Source organism: Canis lupus, chromosome 36 (assembly GCF_048164855.1).
Source record: "Canis lupus baileyi chromosome 36, mCanLup2.hap1, whole genome shotgun sequence".
NCBI classification, from domain to species: domain Eukaryota; kingdom Metazoa; phylum Chordata; class Mammalia; order Carnivora; family Canidae; genus Canis; species Canis lupus.
Window position 1 is genome coordinate 1,602,235 of NC_132873.1, and position 18,901 is coordinate 1,621,135.

The 18,901-nt window shown below is 39.5% G+C and overlaps 2 long non-coding RNA genes across 3 annotated transcripts in view; both read right to left on the bottom strand.

Annotated features, from left to right (window-relative positions):
* Positions 1-18,901, bottom strand: part of LOC140625497 (uncharacterized) — a 110,851-nt gene that overhangs the window by 47,720 nt on the left and 44,230 nt on the right. The gene's annotated exons all lie outside the window — the stretch shown is intronic.
* The window catches only part of LOC140625397 (uncharacterized), a 28,785-nt gene continuing 22,369 nt past the window's right edge, over positions 12,486-18,901 (bottom strand). The window contains exon 3 of the long non-coding RNA XR_012024728.1: positions 12,486-18,693. This is a non-coding gene — a long non-coding RNA (uncharacterized lncRNA). The remainder of the gene's footprint in view (positions 18,694-18,901) is intronic.

An 18,901-nucleotide genomic window follows, 5' to 3' on the forward strand; every position in this document is an offset into this window, starting at 1 on the left:
TTCTGTTTAGACACAGAAGATTGTGAATTCCAATCCTCTCGTATAGATGAGGACTCTAGAATGGGCTTTACAGCCCCAAGGAAACATAGATCATACATGCTAGGAAGATAATATTTTAAACCATATTTCAATGTTTTTTCTTTTTGTATTGGTGTCAGTGGGACATTCTCCTGCTCCATCCCCATTCTTTCAGAGGCATTCATTTGTCTTGGGAGGATTAGGATCATTAAAGCAGAGATACAAAGAGAAAGAGGAGGCATTCAGCTCTTGCATACAAAGTAGAATTTTTGAGTCTGCAACAATCAAATTGTCTTATAACCCAGGCTTCATAGAAAGAGGAAGTATTTTTAAATTCCTTTGGATTTCATTAACATATTAGGAGCTAGGCTTGACAGATTGGATCACGAGGTTTCTTCCATAGGGTTGAGAAAAGATTGATTCTGCCATTAAGACTGCACTGTGAGACCTGATGTTCCGGTAAGATGAATGGTGATCGGTGATATACTTAAGTACAGTCCATGACAGAAGAGGAGATGAGATGAAAACCTTCCTTTATGTGGTGGTGAAGTATGGAAGGAAAGGAAAACAGTGAGAGATGAATTTGCTATTGCTACATAACAAGCCACCTCAAAATTTACTGTCTTTAAACAACAATTATTTATTTAGTTCATGATTCCGTAGGTCATCAAATTTGATTGAGTCCAGCTAGGTAGTTCTAATCTTGGGTGGGCTTACTCTTAGGTCTGTGATTGGCTACTAAGTTGATTGGCTGGTCTAAGATGGCCTGAGATGGGCCAGCTTGTCTTTATTTTCCAATGTCCCCCCTCCTCCAGCTAGCTATCCTGGGATTGATCATATGGTGGTGGCAGTGTACCAAGAAAAAGGACAGAGGGGGATCCCTGGGTGGCTTAGTGGTTCAGCGCCTGCCTTTGGCCCAGGGTGTGATCCTGGAGTCCCTGGATCAAGTCTCACATCGGGCTCCCGGCATGGAGCCTGCTTCTCCCTCTATGTCTCTGCCTGTGTCTCTGCCTCCTCTCTCTCTCTCTATGTCTATCATGAATGAATAAATAAATAAAATCTTAAAAAAAAAAAAAGAAAGAAAAAGGACAGAGACACATAAGGTCTTTTGCAGCCTACAGTTAGAAATGGCATGGCATCATTCTGCTGCATTTCGTTGGTCAAAGCAAATCACAAAGCCAGCCTAGTTTCATGGGGTAGAGAAAGAGACACACCTCTTCATGGGAAAGACTTTAAGTCATATTATCAAATAGCATGAATGGAAATAAGAGTGCCTCATTTTTATACAGTTTCCCACGAGGTTCATGTTCCCCTGTACCACCCTGTGCCTCTTCCTCTTGTTGAACCGTGTGCATGAACAAATGAAAGGAAAATAAAAATCATAGAACCTAGTGCTGATTCATGTTTACATCTCTAAAAGGAGACCTCAGTGCCAACTTAGGGACCATACAGGGCAATAAGCAGGCTCCATGCGGGAAGCCCGATGCGGGACTCGATCCCAGGACCCCAGGATCACGTGCTGGGCCCAAGGCAGATGCTCAACCGCTGAGCCACCCAGGTGCCCCCCTTACAGGGCAATAAGATTAGCAGCATTAGCTGCTGAATCATATGGAGGTTCTGGGTCTAACCACTGAAATGGTCTCTCAGTTCCTTGGTGACAGTAGTGGAAGGTATCTAAGAGTGTCAGCCTGCCCTTTGAGGGCTACAAAAGACAGCTGATGGTGCTAGACCATTCCAGACAGTTCATTGTACTGGAGTCAAAGTGAGTTTGTGCCAAAGACTGCAGGATGATTACCAAGACCAGGAATCAAGTGAGCATCACAAGCAGATCTCACCAGCAAGGTTCCAAGTGACCAGAGTACCTGAGAGACTCAGCAGAGAGACCAGAGTACCTGACCATATTGAGGGAGGGTAAACCATGAGCCCTTAGGCTGCAGAATTTGGCAGCCAATTCCAGAAGGATGAGCAGTGTGACCAGTAGACTTGGGAAGTCTCCATTGTTACTGAGGGGCAGTGGTCCATGTCCCATCAAAATTCACATGTTGACATCCTAACCCCTGAGGTAAAGGTATTAGAAGGTAGGGCCTTTGGGAGGTGCTGAGGTCATGAGGATGGAGCCCTTATGAATGAGACTAGTACCTTTATAAAAGTGGCCTAAGAAGCTTCCCTTGCCACTCCTGTCAGCTGAGATTATAGAGGGCTCTATCACAGAAGGACGCAGTTGACTCCTCTTCATACATCTGTAGGGGAGTGGGAAGGAAGATCTACCTTACCTAAAAGTGACTATTTAAACCAGAAAAGATGGAGATTTTGTTAAGTTTAAATTACTTTCTTGCCCCATTCGGAGGAAGCTACAGAGGAAGACTAAATCAGAAAAAAAATTTTAATTATGTTTTCTTTACATAACTAGTTTATCTAACAACCCAAACTGAGTGAGGTACAACTGTGACAAGATTTGATTTGTCTTCACTCACTGACATCAAACACATATAAGTGACTCAACCTTTTAGGTAGAACCCATAGATTTTTGTCACTTGCAATTAATAACAAATCTAATTAAAATGACTTCAAGACCTGGAGGTGGCAAAGATTTCCTAAATGGGACACAAAAACATATCAACCATGAAAATATTAAAAATTGGAGTCTATTAAGATTAAGAACATCAAGTTCGTGAAAAGACATTATTTTAGAAGGTGAAAAAGTAACTGACGGGGGGGAAGATATTTACTATATATAGTGGGATTGATATGGATTCATATCTGAATATATAAAGAACTCATCTAAATAGATAAGAGCAAGAAAACTGTATTAAAAATGCACAAATATTAAACAGACCCTTCACAAAAGAGGATATGTAATTGGCCAATAAACATACACAAAGTTGCTTAACTTCCTTATTTATCAGGAAAACGCAATTTTTAAAAGAAGTTTTACTGACCCAGTAGAATAGCTAGCATAAAATAGAGACTACCAAGTAGAAAATGAAGATGTGGGGCAGCAGGAATGATCACATACTGCTCTTTAGAAGACTGATGACTTATCCCCAAGCCAAAAATATGACCCAAATATCCTAGTCCTGAGTACAAATCCACCACAAAAGTAAACATATTTTCACCCAAACATATGTACTAGAATATATTATTGAAGCACTATTTAAGATATCTCCGAACTGGAAATTATTCATGTGCCCATAAACAATAGAAGAGATAAACTGTGGCATATTCACACAGCAGAATGCTTCCTAGTAATGACAGTTAATGACCTACCAATATTTGGGAAAATGTGAATGATTCTCACACACATGATACTGAATGAAAAAAAGCCAGACCCTAAATAAGCTGTGGGATTCTATTTGTAGAAGGCACAAAACCAGTAAAGCCCATCTATGTTGTTTGAAGTCAGATATTGGTTACTTTTGGGGGAGCAAGGTTACTTTTGGGGGAGCAAGGCGAGACTGGAAGGGAGCAAGAAAATGTCTTGGAGCTGAGAATATTCTGCTTCTGATCTGGAAATTGGTAACACCGGTACGTTCCGTTTGTGAAAACTCAACAATCTACACACGGAAGTGAACTTTTCAGTATGTTTATTACATGTCAGTAAAAACTTTCAAAACATCTGGTCTAGACTAGTTGAAAACTGCAATCTCACACTTCCGCATCCTTTCTCCATCCCAGCTTCTATCAACCTGAGCTTAGAAGTCCTGAGTAGAAATGGAGACGGTCTAGTTTCTCCAGGTTCTGACGCCTTCCTGTAACTTCTGGAATTAAGGTGAGGGAAGACGAGATGAAAGAGGAACTCTTCTCCCCCTTAGCCGACCGTGTGACTTCCCTATTGTTGACCGCCATAGCTTTTTTGGCCAATATGATATTTCCTGATGCCCTTGGCGCAGCAGGCGAAATACTGGCTCTTATGGACACGTGTATCAGGGTGGAAGTGCAGAGCCTGTGGGGTTTCCCAGAGCTCAAATTCCCTGGCACAGGAGATTGAGCTGTGATGGGCCCCTTCCTCTTCTCTGAGGGTTTCTTGACTTGCAGACAGATTTTTAAAACCTGGTTGCCTTTTCTGTTTAATGCACAGGAAGTAAGCATCCTGTCCATTCCAAATTGTAGAGTGCAGGCTCTTCGCTTTCTTCAGCTTGCCACTCATCTCCAATTATCTGCTCCCCTAGTGGCTCACATTGGATCAGAGCAGTCTCAGCTTATGTCCCATTTGGAACTGTTTCATAGGCACTCCAGATTTTGATGAAAATGAATAACTTCCGGTTTGGAGATATCTAAAATACTGGTTCAGTAATATATTCTAGTTCATATGTCTGGGTGAAAATATGCTCACTTTTGAGGGTTTTCTTGAACCCTCTAGGGTAGACAGAATGGTTCCTCTCAACCCCCAAATTCATCTATGCTCTAATTCGCAGCCCCTGAGAATACTACAAGGGGGATTAAAATTGCAGGTGGATTTATGGTTGTTAATTAGATGACCTTTCAGGGAAGGAGATTGTTCTCAATTTATCAAGGTGGGTCCAATGTAATCACAAGGATCCTTAAATGGGGAAGAGGGAGGCAGGCAGTCACTGTTAAGACTAAGGTCACGTTAGAAAAACTCGATTGGCCATTGCTGGCTGTGAAGCGAGGGGCCCACACACTGGAGAGTGCAGGCAGCCTCCGGAAGCTAGGAAAGGCAAGAAAGCAGATTTTCCCATGCAGCCTCCAGAAAGGAATGCAGGGCTGCCAACAACCTGATTTCAGCCCCGTGAGATCCACAGCAGACTTCTGACTTCCAGACCTGTGAGATAATACATTTGTGTTGTTTTAAGCCACTAGGTTTGTGGTTTTTTGTTACAGCAGCAACAGGAAAATAATGCACTCGCTCTCTTAGCTCGGAGGGAGGGCGAGGCTCATCCCCTCCACTGTTACAGACCTCTGCCTAAGCAGACTCAAGGCCTAGGATTCCATAATGCTTTTTTCTTCCTCCATCCCACCCCTAAACGTCCTCTCCTTTTATCTCTTGAAGGGAATAGAGAGAAAGAAGGTATAGGACAGTGGTTGGGGGGCCGCAGAGTCTGTTTGGCTACATTTTGGTTTGGGGAGGATGTCTGGTGCTCATTATTTACAGGTCTTTTTAGGATGCCTTACTTCCAGCTTCTCGAGCCTCCTGTTATCCCTCCGTTTCTAATTACAAAGCAACAGGGTAAGTCTGCATACAACATGCTGTCAGATTTGCATCACTGAGTGGTGGGATGCACATGACAATTTCTGACTATATACCATGTGTATAATCTACACTGTGAAGGCACAGATTCAAATAGCTCTGCCCTGACATTAAAAATTTATTTTTATATTTTAGCGAGTGTATATAGTTTAAAAAGTCTAATACTATTATGAAGCTGATCATTTGACGACAGAGCTATACCTTGCCCATTTCCCAGAAAGACTCATTCAATATCCAGGCTGGTTGGTGTGTCCCTGATAGCTGGGAGGGGGCTGGGTGTCTGGCTCTCAGGAATTCAGGTTTTTATTCATTACTCTGTTTTCAAGCCAGTGAACTGTTGCTCCCTCAGCTTGTGCTTCCAGGAGAGTTACCCAACTCAGTGTTGGGGGTGTGAATTGGGGGGTGTGGATGCTCAATCCACCAGCACCACACGTCCTGTTTTCAGCCCCACTCTATATCCTGGACTTCATTTGGAAGATTCTAGCTCCTTCAATCACTGTGCCTTTGAGGATTCTAGCATGAATCAGCCTGCCTATTGTTGTCATTCCCTCCTCCCCCAACAGACAGTTTGATTTTAGCATTTCTGCTCTGCTAAGTCAGTTATGACTCATCTATCTATTTTCCAACCTTCAAAATTCTGTTGACAATCTGGCCTGTTGTCATCCTTCTCCTGCTCTCTTGTCTAGTATGAAAGCTCAAACCTGTCTATCTTACATCCTTTTATTGTTATTGAAGGAGGTTCTGGGGTGGAGCAGAGATAAGCATATGGGATCTACTTTATGCATCTGTTAATTTCCTTCCATTGTTTCTTTAAATCCTTAAGTTGTTTGTGTGAATATTACCTTTAGGAAACAGTACAAAATACCAATTCTGCTTCCTTGGATAAAAAACAAACCATTTCTCCCATTTGAACTCCTCCAAAAATGCCCATAATCTAATGTAATTCGATAGATCTGTAAAGCTTGTGTGCTTCCAGTAGCAATTTAGATAAAGTGGTAAGTGTGGCCTCCATTGGGGTCAGTTTATAGCACCTGGTTGCCATGGTCACAGGTTCTATAAAATGGAGCAAATAATGAAATACTATATCCTTCTCCTCAGCACAAGACATTTATAGTATTCAAATATTTACAGATATAATAGACTTACCAAGTTTTCAAAAATATCAAAATGGGTCTGTTTTCTAAAGGGCAAATTTTTGCTATTGGCAGCGAAGACATAAATAAATGAAATTCTTGCCTTTGAGAAGCTGACACTAAAAGAAAACTAAAATATACTCTTCCAGGACTTAATTTTAGTTTACTTTCAGAGATCATTTACTTTTCCACAAAGAAAGATGGACATGGTTTTATTAGTTATGGATTAAATCATTCGGTGAATAAAGTCCTAAGAGACTTTCTCTGCTTGTTTATACTTCCTATTAATGATTATGAGCATCAAAGGTAGATTTATTTATGTCATTAGAGATGGTGACTTCAATGTGGGATTTGCAAGACTTAAAATTTATTTTTATCATCATAACAACACTTATCAGAGATCTCCCTTTTAACAGACTTCTGCTTTTTTTTTTTTTTTTTTTTTTTGTCCTAAGTAATCTCTACACCTAATGTGGGGTTCAAACTCACAACCCAGAGATCAAAAGTCACATGCTCTCTACTGGCCGAGCCAGCCAGGGACCCCATCCATTTAACAGAATTTTAAGTATACAATACATATTCGTAACTGTGGGAACAATGTTGTAGGGCAGACCTCTAGACTTTATTCATTTTGTATTACCGAAACCTTATACCTATTGATTAGCTAATCCCTGTTTCTTTTGAATGATTTACGAGTCACCAACCAGCCAATCATTTTTCTGCAAAGATGCTTCCTCTAGACTTTGACTCACAGAGCCTAAAAAATTCTGATGTGATGCTTCATTAGGAAAATAAAGTAAAAATTTAAATCAGAGCATGTACAGAGAGATTAACTTTAGGGTTCTAGAAAGTACACGAGGAAAATGTAATTCTCCCATTAGTTTTTGCTTGTTCCAATGGGGGGAGGTCATGAGGAAGCAGCAAATTGGAGAACGACTGTTTTTGATTAAAGTTTCTGTGTTGCTTTCAAAGACAAATACAATAGCATAAATCTTAAAAAAAAAAAAATTCCGACTTTTATCCCAGGCAAAATTACATAATATATTTTTATATCAAAATCTGAAGGAAAAGCCAGGTTCCTTAGGAGCCTGTTGGTCTCTAGATAAAGGGGATAGATGGGCTCCCTCTGGTGGTGAATTTGACAATAATAATAATTGAACAAATGTTACTGTTGAACCCAAAGACCAGATGGGATTTAAAGGATCTTTTTAATTGTCGGCCAGACGTCCTCTCCAAACTACCATTTCCAGGGTCTTTCCCATGTTCTCAACCAAGGAAATATAGCAACATAGAATATTTATCCACTTATTTTACGTGAGTTATCTGGCACTTGAAATAAAAAGCTGACTTAGAAATCCAGTGCTACTGTTTCATCCTGTAGAGCCCCTCTGGATTTTGTAGAATTATTCACCCTCTCCCTTGCTGTGTGTTACATATGGAAACCTTTGGGGTTCATGAGTGCCCAGGCTGTGGTGCTGAGGAACTGGTCTTTTCTCCACCATCACCATAGTTAGTTGGTACATATACCCGTACCTGGCATCTTTGTGGTTGTTGGAGATAGGATTTACTGCCATCAGCTTCTCTTCTATTATTTGTAGCCAATAGGGTCTTGTCCTGTTCCCTTGCCTTGTATAAAGGCACAAAATTGTATGCCTTGCATCCATTACTGTTATTGAAGCGGTTTCTTTTTTTTTTTTTAAGCTTTTATTTATTTATTCACGGGAGACACAGAGAGAGGCAGAGAAGCAGTTCCCTGTGGAAAGCCCGATGCAGGACTTGATCCCAGGACCCGGGGTCACGACCTGAGCCAAAGGCAGATGCTCAACCCCTGAGCCACTCAGGCGTCCCTAGAAGTGAGTTCTGTGATGGAGCAGAGATAGACATATGTGATCCGTGATCCGTCTGCCTTCTGTATCTTCCTTCCCCATTTATATTGAAAATGTATCTTTATACAATATTACAAAGAGGCTAGGTTTGATATGTACCTTATGTTTGGCTTTGAAAAGCATAAATCAAAACATCTAATACAGGTGATCTTACAAAGTAATTGTCTATGGTAAGTGCTCCTTCCCCACCCTATACCTGCTTTTCCCTTTTAGTCCTAAATTTGGAGCCTTGAGTGCATGTTCAGTCATTCAATTTCCATATACATAAAATAAACTAGCATGGGGGCTCTAAATTCATAATTACTCAAGAGTCAATCATTTTATAGCCAAGATCCTTGGTTAAGTTATTTACCCCAAAGATGTAGTTATTAAAATGACACATTTTTTGAAGGATATCATTGAAAGGGGGAAAAAAAAACTAAAAATTTAAAATACCACATTTCCCTGAGAACAAAATATCATTGAGAAGTATATATTACCTTGCAGGGTGATTGAATGTACGTGGTAAGCACTTGACAAATGGTCTTGGTTCTTTTAAAATTCAAACAACAAACCATTCTGGACCACTTTGATGTTTCTCTTTCTCAAGATAATATTCCTTACGTTACAATTTGATCCTGTCTGTATAAGTCAAACAAAAAAAGAATCTGTCTCTGATATTGTTGTAATGTGACGACTTCAAGAAGATGCTATAAAACTGAAACAGATGCATGTGAGATCGTATTTTGTCAGAACTACAGGAAGAAAAGAATGTTACTATTTTTTAAGATGTCATTTATTTTTTTGAGAGAGAGACAGAGAAAGAGAGCATGAGCAGGGAGAGAGGGAGAGGGAGAGACAGACTCCTGCTGAGCAGGGAACCCCCTGTGGGGCTTGATCCTAAGACCCTGGGATCATGACCTGAGCCGAAGGCAGATGCTTAATGGACTGAACCACCCCGGTGCCCCTAAAATTATTTTTTTAAGATTTTATTTATTCATGAGAGACATGGACAGAGAGGCAGAGACACAAGCAGAGGGAGAAGCAGGCTCCCCGTGGGGAGCCCAATGCGGGACTCAATCCCAGGACCCTGGGATCATGACCTGAGCCAAAGGGCAGACACTCAACCATCGACTCACCCAGGCGCCCCATGATCACATATCTATTATCTAATTGCTTATTTGGTTCTTGTCAGTTCTCACTAGATTGAAAAAAACCTTGAGGTTACAATCTTTATATTTTTTACCATTGGTGATATCACTCTGTCTGGCATGCAGTAAGCACTCAAACTATTGAATGAATGAAAACATGAAGACAGAGAGCTGACAATAGGATTCAGACAAGGGGTCATTTAATTAGGTTGGGGGGGGGGAAGAAAAACCCAGACATAGTAACTATTCTGTTATCCTGGGAGAAGTAGATGATTAAATATTTATTGAGTACCTGTACCTTCTAAGCCTCACAAAACTGATTGTACCAATATAATCACACCTCAGGTTTATAGTATCTGCCAGTAAAGAAGATAATAAAATACAAAAATCTTGGCATCTAATGATAAACTGGCAGTGATTATCTGTTTTATGAAAGCTCCTTTTTTTTTTTTTTATAAGACTATTCACAGTAGGACTCTTCTAAATAGCAAACTCTCCGGGAGAACTTAAAATATGATTCAATTTACACACAAGCTCTTAGGAATATATCTATAAAGTCAACCGTGGTTGTTGCAATGCCTTGGTTCTATAGAGGTTCTTAACGGGAGTAAGGAAATCCAGTCATAGAATTTTATGAGCCATTTTGGGTCTTTGATGTATTTCACCTCATTTCCAAACTCCCTCTAGTGTCAGAAAAGAATAAAGTCCGCTGACATTGGTAGTGAATGCTACAAGCATTGATTGGGAAGAAGCAAATGAAGCATTTTGAATGATTTTGAAAAGGACAGGAGAAATCTTTTCATTGTAAACTATGTGTTAAAAATATTTTGAAGTGTTTTTTTTCTTTTTTTAACTTTATTGAGGTATAATTGACAAAATTGTAAGGTATTTAAAGCATACATTTGATATTTCTGTACATGGAGAAAGCATTTCCCCCATCAAGTTAACACATTCATCACCTTACAATTACCTTTTTTAAGAAAATGAGAACATTGAAGTTCTACTGTAAGTTTTATTTCCAATATGAAAAGTTATTGGAAAGAAAATATATACAATGGCTCATTAGCTCACTAATTGTATACAAATTATGAACATTGTGAGACATTCACAGATAACAGGAAGGCACAAAATAAAGACAGAAAACCTCCTTTCTTGCTGCCTTACTCTTGCTCCTCTAAAGGAGTTCCTACTAAAGTCTCCAGGTCAGCTTCAGAAAAAGCAGACAAACAAAATCTTATGCATTTTCCAGTATATATTTACATGGAATTTTGCCTCTTAAGAATTTATATAAAAAGAATCAAACAATACAAAGTGTTTTGCATTTTGCTCTTTCCAGTTGCTCTTAGGAATATTTCTAAAACACCGCCTAATTTTTTGACAGGGACTTAATATTCCTAATTCTTTATTCTAATTTTTGGCAATTACATAGTATTCTTCCATTTGGTTACACTCTAATTTATTTTTAAATTTTCTAAAAAATTTTTATTCCAGTGTAGTTAACATACAGTGTTATGTTCATTTCAGGTGTGCAATATTCCACACTTCCATTTATTAGTCTGTGCTCATCAAGTGTATTCTTAATTCCCATCACCTATTTCAACCATCCCCCAACCCACCTCCCCTCTGGTACCCATCTGTTTGTTCTCTGTAGTTAAGAGTCTGGTTTTTGGTTTCTCTCTCTCTCTTTTTTTTCCTTCGCTCACTTGTTTTGTTTCTTAAATCCCACATATGAGTGAAATCATATGTATTTATCTTTCTCTGACTGGCTTATTTCACTTAGTACTATATCCTCTGGATCCATTTGTATTGTTGTAAATGGCAAGATTTTGTTCTTCTTTATGACTGAATAATAATCCAGTGTGTGTGTGTGTGTGTGTGTGTGTGTGTGTGCGTGCACACGCATATCACATCTTATTTATCCATTCATCTATCGATGGACACTGAGGTTGTTTCCTTAGTTTGGCTATTGTTCGTAATGCTGCAATAAACATAGGGAATGCATGTAACCCTTTGAATTCGTGTTTTTGTATTCTTTGGGTAAATATCCAGCAGTGGCTTACTGGGCCATGGGATAGCTCTTTCTTTAACTTTTCGAGGAACCTCCAATACAGCCTTCCACAGTGGCTGCACCCAGTTTGCATTCCCACCAATAGTGCACAAAGGTTCCTTTTTCTCCACATTCTTGCTAACACTTGTCTCTTGTGTTTTGATTTTAGCCATTCTGACAGGTGTGAGGCGATATCTCATTGTGGTTGTGATTTGCATTTTCCTGATGATAAGGGATGTTGAGCATCTCTCCATGTGACTGTTGGCCCTCTATATATGTCTTCTCTAGAAGTTACATTCTATTTTCAAGGTCCCATATTGATGGTCTTTCTACTACTGGATATAATGGTGCATTGGATATTGTTGTGCATATATTTCCTGAAAACATTTTTGGGGTATATGCAAGGATGAATAGAACTTTTCTGGGTCTAAGAGTATAAGAATTCATAGTTATTAAAAATATTACCAAATTCCACCCCCCCAAAGTAGCTCAACTAATTCATTCTTCTAGGTATTAGCTTTTTATTACCAATTTTGGTATGTTAAAAATGAAACTAATGGTAATGGAGAAATAAGGAAATCCTTAATTTGAAATCAAAAGTAAGGATTTTTTTGTTTATAACAGATTTCACCTGAAGTTTTAATAAGAGAAGTCTGACTTTAAACCATTTATTTAGAATTTACTTACAACATCCTATGTGATACTGAGGTGGTCTCTTGGTGTGATAAGGTATATGATTGTCTTTATTATTTAAAGGTACAGACATTTTTGATGTGAAAAGATATTTTTAACTGTTTAGCAAATAAAAACATTTGTTATTAATTTAACTGGTGATACGTTTAAATAGTAATAAGAAACAATTTCCAAATATTTCTCATTTGCATTTTGCCTTAGATATCAACATATTTCTATTCAAACTAAAAATGTTTTGTTCACTGGGAATTTTTAACCACATAATGTCAAATGTACCACAGAAAATCTTGTTTTAGTAGAACAACCTAATTTACTTAGTTGTCATCAAATGACATTTTATAGAGCATGCCAATTTAAGTCCAAACCATATTACTATTGTATTTATTTTATTTTTGTTAAAATAGGATACTGATGTAAACTACGTAATCGCTACATGAACAAAATCAACTATCAAGAGTCACAAGTAAAATGAGGTCAAGTTTTGTTTCAAATAGCTACAGACAGTTTTTGTTCAGAAATATCAATATTACCCACCTAAGATAATTATCCACCACACACATTAGAAGTCAGTCTCTGAAAGCAGAATAATGGCTATTGTTAGAATTTTATATGTACAATACACACATGCTTATGCTCACACATACCAGTTAACCAAAATTATCAGGCAATAAGCATTAACCTTATTTACCAGTTTTCTGAAAAACTCACTTCTATTGGCTGCATCTCTAAAATTGAAATATTAGAAAATATGTCTTATAAGATATTCATATATGGATCTATATAGACCCAAATTGGCTTTCCAATTTTATTTGTCTGCTCAGGCTGCCCTAAAAAACACCGTAGGCTGGGTGGCTTGAACAACAGATATTTATTTTCTCACAGTCTGGAGGCTGGAAGCCCCGGTCGAGGTGTCCTCAAGTTTGGTTTATCTTGCAGCGTCTCTCCTTGGCTTGCAGATGGCTGACTCTTGCTTTTCCCCAAAAGACATGTGTCCTCAGTGAGATTACTTCCCTGGTGTCTCTCTGTAGGTCTTGGTCTCCTCTTCTTATGAAAACACCAGTCAGATTGCATTAGGACCCAACCCTCTGGCCTCATTTAACCTTAATTTCTTCTTTAAAGTACCTATCTCAGGGGTAACTGGATGACTCAGCAGTTGAGAGTCTGCCTTTGGCTCAGGGCATGACCCCAGGGTCCAGAGATCGAGTCCCATCAGGCTCCTTGCATGGAGCCTACTTCTCCCTCTGCCTGTGTCTCTGCCTCTCTCTCTGTGTCTCTCATGAATAAATAAAATAAAAAATTTTTAAGATAAATAAAGTACCTATCTCCAAGTATGGTCACATTCTAAGGAACTATGGGTCAAAGCTTCGACCAGATAATATGTGGACACAATTTAGTCCATAATATGAATCGATAGATCACACTAAGCCATAGTGTTACCAATTATCTGAAGAAAGGAATTTGCCTACACTTATTAGGCTTAGCTAATGTCAGCAACTAAGAATGAGCTAGTGTGTGCACAGGATAGGACAGGATAGGATAGGAATCATCCATTCTTGTTTTTTAGCATGTTATATTATCACAGAGTATTTAGAGTATCAGTATCATAGAGTAATAGAGTATACAGTGGAGTATATTTTCAGAAGTGGCAGAAAGCCCAGGCTCTGGAGTCAGAATTTAAGAGTGTCTCAGTTTCACTACTTATTAACTGTGAGCTTAGGCAAAAAAAAAAAAAAAAAAAAAAACAAGCAAAACTCTTTCTGCCTCAAGTTCCTTACCTTACAATGAAATAAAAATAGGGCCCCCTCATAGGGATCGTGCAGTATTAAATGAGTTCATCCATGTACAGTGCTTAAAACAGTGCCTGGTATTTGGTACAGGCTTCAAGTCTGCTAATTTTGTCATTGTTGTTGTCAAGAATAAGTTAACCGTAGTGTGGATACCGGAGAATTTCTAGGGATCAGGGAGTGAATTAAGTGGCAAATGGTAAGCAGGGAAGCTAAAAACCAAGGCATATATAAGACAGTGTTTCCTTTGTCAGGTACATGGTGATATTTTGAGGTTAAAATAGTGAAGTCTCTAAACCAGAGCAGTCTGACATGCAGTAGGACGTTTTGACTAGGTCATTCTGACACGGCGTTTTGACAACAATGACATTTTGATGTGATCATTTGATCTTAATTACATAAAGCAGCTGCTTCAAAATGTAGAAGCCCTGTGTTGTTACCAAATAAAGTGTGCAGACCACACGCCTCACTCCCCCTACCACCGAGCAGGGTTACCCCCGACAGCCCCCCTCCCTTCCCAGGATGTGCGTTTCAGTGCTGTGGGCATCCTTATTCTTCATAATTTAACTGATAATAAGTACTTTTGCCATTGCAATATAACCAGAAAGATAAGTTCAAGATTCTTGGCATGTTTTTCATGTTTTCTCACACTCTACTTGGGAGCGGGAGCATACGCCTGGTTTCCCCTGGTTCCCTGAGCCCTCTATGACACGGCATTCCAAGGAAGCTGCAGTGGGGTGGGCTGTAGCTCAGTTCGAATGCAACAAAGCTCTGTACCAAAGATTAATTCTGGACCAAGCCATAAATCCAAACCAAGGACAATAGCACAACCTTTTATAGCAAATTGACAATTACAATTTGACACAAGCAAAATCATTAAATCAGCATTCTATCTCCAAAGAAAACCTAATAAGATACAACTTAAGAAATGGTGCTCATTAGAAATTGGACAAAAAATTGATGGAGAATTGATTTAATGGGTGATCTGTGGGAAGCCTGTCATATCATGGCTGTGCATTTTTACAGAAAACCATAGAGAATGCAGGGTGAATAGCATCCACTTGGGATGGCATATTTTGGAGGTGTGCACTGCAGTAGTCCTAGAGCAAAATTTCTACACAACCACTTTAACCCTCGATACCTGAGCCTGTCTGCAGACCCTCTCCTTCCAATGCAGGTCCTCACTCCCTTCTGAGTAATAGCTTTGAGATGGACAAAGCTGGGCCTCTGTCTAACTAGGAAAGCTAGTCAAAGGTATTGGTAACCCTTCGTGTGCTGAGAGTTTGCTTTTATATATTCAACCAAACAGGAATCTTTTTTAATGAAGAGAGAAACGTTAGGTCAATCTTACTTTAAAAAAAAAAATCCCTTGATTCCAGGACCAATTTTATGGCAAAGTTCAGCCATAATGTTTTTAAAAACTGAAACAGACCTCAGGATATTTGTTTCGGCTTCTGGAGAGCAAGCAAAGTCTCCTCTTTCCCCCCAAAAAGGGAAAGGGGAGCAAAGCAAGCAAGACACAGAACAGGTTGTCCCCTTATGTTGAAATGGTGCAGCCTTGCTCAAGACCCACAGTGAGGACAGGAAAAATCATGCAGCTCACAGTCTGCCAGCTACAGGGGGCTTGTGTTTGCCTAAAAAAAGAGAGCTTTGGGGCACCTGGGTGGCTCAGTGGCTGAGTGTCTGCCTTCTGCCCAGGGTGTGACCCCAGGGTCCTGGGATGGAGTCCCACATTGGGCTCCCTGCAGGGAGCCTGCTTCTCCCTCTGCCTCTGTCTCTGCCTCTCTCTGTGCCTCTCATGAATACATAAATAAATAAATAAATCTTTAAAAAAAAAAAGAAAAGGAAAGAGAGCTTCATCCTGTAACTACAAAATCAGGTCACATTCCTGTTTGATTCTTTTTTTTTTTTTTTCCTGTTTGATTCTTAAATTAGTGACTCTAAGCCCTTCCTGACCTCGCTTAACTGGACAGAAAGCTTTCCCTCTCAAATGTGTGTCGCAGCTGCTTCTGTGAGTTGGCCAAAGGTCTGGTCCAGGACCCAGGGACTATTGACTCCTCTTTCTCTGCTCCTACCTGCGGTCCTGCCACCTACTCCACAACCACTCCTGTGCCCTATGACCATTGTCCTGGCCTTACCTGGCAGGGACCATTGGCTCTGAGGGGAACTGCACTGATTGCTCTGCTGCTACTTCCAAATCACAGGACTGGCCCTTGTCCCTCTTCACATCACAGCTAAAGGCAGGTGTAACTTCTAACTAGACCTCTTGGAGGCTGGGAAAGAAAGGAAGATGGTAGGGTAGACAGAGAAAGAAAGGGATGGGCAGAGAGAGAGAGATGTATGCCAGCAATCCCCAGACCTCTCCTCAAAAACGCACACAAACCACATGAAAAAGTTTATCCATACAGGCCAAAATATCCTTAACAACAAAGAATCCAGTATTACATGGGCCCCATTATCTAAGCGTGTTACAGTACATTTAGAAATCATAAATAAAAAGAAATTGAAAAAAATCTCAGTGCATTTATCTTTAAAAATCTTCACACTGCTAAATAATCCATAAGAAATGACTGAAAATTATAAAGTGAATGGCATCAAAATCAGTACATATCAAAAGATAGGAGAGGGAGCCAAAATAGGTCTTACAATTAGCGTAAGAAATCCTGGACCAACAGAATGGATCATGTAGCAAACAAAACAAAGTTTCTGCCACATGGTAGAGAGACGCCACATCGCTAATTTTTATGGATAAGTTTTAACACACCTTCTGGAATTAATAATTCCTACTTTATCTAAATAGCTTCTGAGATCTGCAAAGGTCATATTTAATCTCCTTCTGTCATTTCTTCCTCGAGCCTTTTGAACTCTTGTTTTAAAGGACACATAATTTATTTATCTCATTTCATGCAGAGCTATTTATTGAAAAGTTCGGATCATTTCAAATAACGTTAATGTGCATCTTTGTTTTTACTCAATTTTTTTAAAATTTAAATTCAATTAGCCAACATATAGTGTATCATTAGTTTCAGAGGCAGAGGTCAGTGATTCATCAGGTACATAGAACACCCGGCGCTCATCACATCGCTACCCTCCGTAATGCCCATCACCCGGTTACCTCATCACGTCCCACCACCCCCCTCTAGCGACCCTCAGTCTGTTTCCTAGAGTTAAGAGTCTCTCATGGTTTGTCTCTGTTTATTGTTTTTCTCCTTTTTTTTCTTGAAATGTTTTTCCTTAAGTCTGAAGCATTTTTTGGTTTCATTTTGTTTTGTTCTAGATTGTTGCTTCTCACATTTGGACGAGGGTGCTTTTCCTGGATCAACTATTTCCAGGAAAGTAGATTTGGGTGGAACCAGAGCATCCGAGTAGCTTGGACTTTGGTCCACTGGTCTTTCATCTCCAGACATTTTCCTATCAACATTCTCCACCAGGGAGTTTGATTCTGCTCAGGGCACGTGGTCTTCCCAGCTTGGATTCAAGGCGGTGTGGCCAGCCTTGACCAGAGGCATGGCAACTACCCTTTCTCCACTCTCGGGCTACACTGTCAGCTTTCTTCTTGCAACAATGCCAAGTCTTCATCTTTCTTCTTGCAACCTCATCTCTCCTTCCCTCAGACACTTTCCTCAGGCAAATTCTCACAGCTTCCCTATTGCCTCTGAGGTCAGAGGCAAATCTGCAGTGGCAGGTAGTGGGCCTTCTCATCCAAACCATGTAGCTGTCTGGCTTCTTTTGTTTGGGGTTAGGAGTTCTTCCTATTTTTAATAACGAGATTTCTTTGTCTTCTGTTCTCCTGGTTGCTTTTGATTGGCTTCGGCAGGGAGAAGCAAGAAGACATCTTTCTACCACTATCTAAAACTGGGAGACCCCATCATTACTTTAGTCACCTGGGATTGGAAACCATACAGATTTTCTAGCCCACAGATCGACAACCAAGTGATATGTCTTATGGAATTGGTGACATTAATTTTACTTTTTATTTAATTTAAGAAACTAATTTAACAAATAAATAGAATAGAATATGAATTAGTGCTGGGTGTATATTACTACCAATTTTTTTTTTACTACCAATATTTTTAAAAGGTGATCTTCAAGCCAGATCAAAATGTTCTCATAGCTGGGTCAAACAGCCTCATCACGATGTCCTTGACATTAAAGCAGCCACATCAAAACATAGAAGCATCAAAATGTCATGTGCCTGCTGATAAAACGCTCCATATTACCATGGAGGAAATAAACTTTACTCTTTAGTGGGCATGAGCATTTGATGCCAAAGAAATAGACTTGTAATCTCAGGCAGGTGTTGAAAAGGTTACACATATAAACTTGTCCAAACTCCTACTGGATTTGCACAAAGGCTTGAAAAGAACACCAACCAGGACTCTCCTTATGCTTCACCAGGCCACTGGTGGGGACTGTTAGGTTTATCAGAAATAGTTACAGAAGATATTTAGAATCATACCTCACTTTCCTGCTACACATCTGCCTAATTGCATGTTGGAGTCACTTTGCAGAGTTAAAGGCATGATTAAGGTTGACTTGTAAGTGATGATCAGCTGCAAACTTGGAAATCAGGATTCCCATTAAGACAGTGGGCTAGCTTTACATATAAGTGATGTGGGTAGTTTACTTTCAACGAGGAAAGTGCCCTGAATCATAAGATCTCCCTTACTGGATTCTCTCCTTTGCCTAGAATTCCAATGCTGGTCATTCCTTAAATTACAGGCATCTAAAGAAGTTTTTGTTTGTTTGTTTGTTTGTTTTGCTTTGTTTTCAGTTGAATAAAGGCAGGACACCTAGTAAAAAAGAGGAAAGCATGCCATTGGAGTGAGACAGATACTTAACCTCTTGACCTTCAATTTTTCCTTTGCAATAATGCATGGCAATGATGGCAGTAATAATAGCTAACTTGTAGATTTGCCAAGGGGAATAAGTTAAATGACACAATAAAAACATCTAGGAAAATGTAGGTGGTCAGAAAATGGTAGTTTTATAGCTCAAAAT